Source organism: Manis javanica, chromosome 10, assembly GCF_040802235.1.
Source record: "Manis javanica isolate MJ-LG chromosome 10, MJ_LKY, whole genome shotgun sequence".
NCBI lineage: Eukaryota > Metazoa > Chordata > Mammalia > Pholidota > Manidae > Manis > Manis javanica.
The window spans coordinates 81,152,704-81,158,009 of record NC_133165.1 but is presented as its reverse complement, the minus strand read 5'-3'; the positions used below and the strand labels follow the sequence as shown (position 1 = coordinate 81,158,009).

General features: G+C 32.2%; 1 pseudogene; it reads left to right on the top strand.

Annotated features, from left to right (window-relative positions):
• Positions 1–4,044: 4,044 nt before the first annotated feature.
• Positions 4,045–4,977, top strand: LOC140843868 (olfactory receptor 6C65-like; annotated as a pseudogene).
• Positions 4,978–5,306: the final 329 nt, after the last annotated feature.

Sequence of the window (5,306 nt, the reverse complement as noted above, 5' to 3'; positions counted from 1 at the left end):
CCAAATATAGTCTCATCTTATATTATATATTTTATATTGAATCAAGTGCCAAAGATTTGTGTTTTCATTGAGTGCAGCTTGCTTTATTAGATTCCCAGTTTAAATAGAAGAAGAATTGGCTACAGGAATAGTAACTTAGGAACCTTTAGTTAAATATCAGAAATTCTGTATTATAAACCTATCATTCCTATACCCAGCCTCAATTCAATGCAATTCCTGTTTGGATTAATTTGATCAGCCTCACCTCTATTTGTAGATCAGATAAAACAATAACTTATCAGAAATATACAAGGATTTTTAAGCACAATGTCTGGCCTTCAACACAAATAAATAAGCAAGTAAAGACAGAGGGTTATAAGACCAATAAAAGGCAATAGAAAAATATAAATGATGTAGATATTACAGTTAGGATATGATGATCATATGTTTATTATTAATGGTACCTACAAGAGAATAGAATAAATTAATTAAATGATTGAAATATGGAGATTGCAATAGATACCTGAAACCTATATAAAGGAATCAAATCACTCAATAGAAAGAAACAATACAATATCTAATACCTAAATGGCTAATTTGATGCATTAAGTTGTGAATTACTAGGGACTCCAAAGGGAAAGGATTGGAACGTTTTCAAGATCTGAACTGTCTTTCTTTAAAAGGGCATCATTTTTTATAATATAATATTTTCTGTACTGAATAGCATATGCCACAAATGTTGCATGTAGAACAGCATACAGATTATCTCACAATTTCTGTTAGTGAGAAACCTGGGCAGTTCTTATCTGGGTAGTCTACAAAGGGCTAAAACATCATCTGGAGGCTTGACTGGGGATGGATACATTTCCAAGATTATGCAGATTGTTGCTTTCAGAACCATATGTTTATGGAATTCATGGATGCTTATTTATTCAAAGATTAATGGAGAGAGAAACTGTGGAATAAGTTTGCTAGCATGAGTTTTATACACATTAACCTAATCATAAGAGTAACAATGCACTATCTTTGCCTTATTGCATTGTTTAGAAGCAAGTCACATGCCCTTCCAACACTCATGGAGAAGAGATTGTGCCAATACATGAGCAGCAGGAACTGAAAATCATGGAGACAGCTTTAGAGTATGCCTACCACATTTTGCAAAGGAGATACTTTTATGAAAAATTGTTGGTAAAACAAAACTTTTAAATGGTTGAAACACTAAATCATGCTAAATGAAACTTTTACCAAATATTAGAAAAAGAAGGAAAAATGTAGCATATTGGCCAAAAATTAGCTGACCATCATTTAAAGTTCTCTTGAAATAGCACAATCAGCCTAAACTACCAATATTTTTCCTCCTTCTCCCATAGAGTCACCTGCTATAGCAAATCCAGGAAAATACAAATATATCATTTTAACAAAAAAATTCAAATTCAGAATCTGTAATAATCATACTATAAGAAAAAAGCAAAAAAGTGAGAATAGTTAATCACTTAGCTGTTCAGTAGCTGAAAATAATGTATCAGATCCAAATCATCTATAGGAAAATTAAATGAATAAAGTAACATAAACTTTGATTTTTTATTTTATAATGTACAAGAAACAATAAACAGGTTTTTCATTTTTTTATTGCTAAATAATATTCTATTATGTATATCTACCACCTCTTCCTTATCCATTCATATGTTGATAGACACTAGCTTGCTTCCATATCTTGGCTATTGTAAATAATGTTGCTCAGTAAGCAAAGAGGTGAGTGCATTTTTCTGAATTAGTGGTTTCTTTTCAGATAACCAGTTTCATGAATTTTATGTTTATAATCATTCTTTCAACATTTAATGTATCTTGATGATGTGTCTATCTACTAACTATATCTTAACTAAAATAGGTACTCAATATTTTTTATTAAAAAATATTTTAATAGCACATTTTATATCCTGTGGCCCATTCCTCTTGCTATATTTTGAATCTTAACAAATTTGCATGAAATTGCATTATATTGCCTTAGCAGACACTTACCCTAGGTAAAAATAAAATAATATTGACAGTTTGAAACCTCAAGTAATGCTAAGACTACTATGCCCTCATTGCTCTTCTTTGCATTATACACATCCTTGACATTTGTTTTTTAAACAATCATTTCCCAAGGATACCTAATTACAATTCTTCAACTAAGCTTTGAAGTGTTCTCATTAGTAAAATCTCTCTCTAGAGACATTCATTTTGCTGCAAGAATCCCCTATGATTATATTGAGGGGATAAGAAACAAAACAAAACAGATAAAACCAGTCTGTCTGTTTTAACAATAGTTAGACAACCAAGTTTTCCACCTGGTAAGTAATTTAAAAATATACAACTCATTTTTCTTTCACAAAGTTTCTGGGAGCCAAGTAAAATGCTTTGTTAATAGATTTTCCTAGCATCTAGGTTGACAATATCGTTATTTTTATGGAAATTTTGGAAAACGAAGGATGCTAAATGCCTCGCCTTGGATTGGGCAATTCTGGGTTAGTTCTTCATATGCCAAGGATTTTCTGTCTCACAAATGGTATTCATCTGTAACCTGTTTTCTGTAGCTATTATTTCATGACTCTTCACTCAAACTTTGATCCTTATCCTTCTTAGGAACCGTGAGTTTTAATTAATTAAAAAGCAAAATCTGTAACTTTATCACCTCTATTTGCCTATTTCACTGTAAATATTGATCTATTCCCAAATTTTTCTTTTCCTTATCCATTTATTCATTTATTTGTTTGTTTGCTTGAGAGTTTTACCTACAGTCGAGGAAAATTTAGTTTCTAGTTCTGCTTTGTGACCAGTTAAGAACTTAGTGGTACATTTTGCTGTTGCTCTCTCCCATTTCCACAGCCGCTAGCTTTACTCCTAAACAAGTTAGTACTAGAGACACCGTTACTTAATGAAAACTTTGGCAATACTACCTAAGTCTCAGCCTTCCACCCTTAACTTGGACTGACTACTTGGGACTGTCCATACAGCTTTCACCAGCAGGTCACTAACTCCTTCCTGTACCACAAGTTGCAGGACTGCTTGAATACTTTCCTTGCAGTGTTTATGCAGGTCTTCTACTAACAACTGAGACTATATCTCCATCTAACAGGGCCTCCCTGACTTCAGGAGTACATTTTCTACTGGACTTTTCTTCATGCTCCACTTTACTCTGAGCAAGCAGATTATGTGCTAAATGCAACCTGCCCACTATAGAAATATGTTCTTGCACAAGAAAATCAGAGACACAAACAAGTTGTGAAGTCTATGAAATGCTCCAAAAGTAAAGCAGCAACACTGATAATTACAGTAAGGCAAAGGACCACTTGTGTTTGAGCAAATTACTACGATATGGGACTATATATATATATATATGTTTTGTTTCTCACATCATTTATTTTTTGCATTTTCTAATCAATTTATAACTTAGGTAACTTTGGATGTTAGAGGGTAAATTAAAAATAAAGAGATTATTATTCAATTCAGAAAAAAACCCTTTAAATTCTATTTGCTTGTAATTATATAAATGTTAGTTTTGCCAGCCTTGATGCTTTTGTTAAGTTGTTAATTCTCTATATAGGCAGTACTGACCTGAAACATCTTGAAAATATCAGAGAGAATAGCTCTCTAAGAAATTAACTTTAAATGTTTTTTTTCCAGAAAATCATTAGATAAAATGTCATCAGAAAAATATTTAATGAAAGTAAAATATTTTATATTTACAGAGTTTCACCTAGTTTTTGTAACATACGACACATTTTTAAAAGAAAGTAAACCATATTTGATAAGTTTATCTTCCTCATATAGAAGTGTTTATTATATCTTATATAGATGTGATTCATTCAATATTAAATGGCTAATGATCCAAAAGGAATGTAATAGATATAAGTTTCTTTGTCCTGGATCACATATGATTCAGAATTGAGTACAAATTCTGGCCAATTATAGGTCTTATATTGGTTAAACTATTGAATATGATAAAAAATAAGTAATCCTGGACTCAAGACATAATTGTTTCTTATCTTCATTTATAGACCTGGAAGAAGTCAGCAGTAAAAAATGAAAAATTGAACATCTGTGAAAGAGTTCATTCTTCTGGGATTAACAAATGACCCAAAGCTAAATGTTCTGATTTTTCTATTTCTGTTTTTCACATATATACTGAATATAACTGGAAACTTGACAATTATTACCCTTACCCTGACAGATTCACACCTGAAAACTCCCATGTATTTCTTTCTTAGGAATTTTTCTTTCCTAGAAATCTCATTCACAACAGTTTGCATTCCTAGATTTCTAGTTAGCATTGTAACAGGGGATATGACCATTTCCTATAATTCTTGCATGGCCCAAGTGTTTTTCTTCATCCTCCTTGGTTCAACAGAATTTTTTCTTTTGACAGCTATGTTCTATGACCGGTACATAGCCATCTGTAAGCCATTGCATTACACAATAATGAACAGCAGAATCTGCAACCAGCTTGTAGTTAGTTCTTGGCTGGCAGGATTTCTCATTATCTTTCCACCTGTGATCATGGGGCTGCAGCTGGATTTTTGTGGCTCCAATATCATTGACCACTTCACCTGTGACTCTTTGCCTATGTTACTGATCTCCTGCACTGACACAACATTCTTGGAGCTCATGGCATTTTTGCTGGCAGTATTCACACTCATGATAACCTTATCACTAGTGATTCTTTCTTATGCATTCATTCTTAAAACAATTCTGGGAATCCCCTCTACTGAACAAAGGAAAAAGGCCTTTTCTACTTGTTCCTCACACATGATTGTTGTCTCTATTTCTTATGGAAGTTGTATTTTCATGTATGTCAAAACTTCTGCAAAAGAAGGTATGGCTTTGACTAAAGGTGTAGCAGTGCTCAATACCTCTGCTGCCCCAATGCTAAATCCTTTTATTTACTCCCTAAGGAACCAACAGGTAAAGCAGTCCTTTAAGAATTTAGTCAAAAAATGCTTCTCAAATACATTTTAATCATAACAAAATTCATGGCATGAATTTTAATGAAACTTATGTCTAACATAATGTTAACATTGTTATATTTCTCCAATCATTACAATATTCAACTTCTTTTTCCTTCAGGTTTTATTCTCAATTTATCCAATTTTGACCTCATTTGTTTAAAGTACCTTTTATATTTACATGCCCTGAAAGTTTTCTGACCATGAGTGATTTGATGATAGATAAATGAGAATGACAATTAACAAGATTGTGACAATTCAGTTTTAACAATCACTGAAGAACTTTCCCTTTACACCAATCAAAAGCTAAATAAGAGCTATCATCAAGCAATTCTAAAAAAA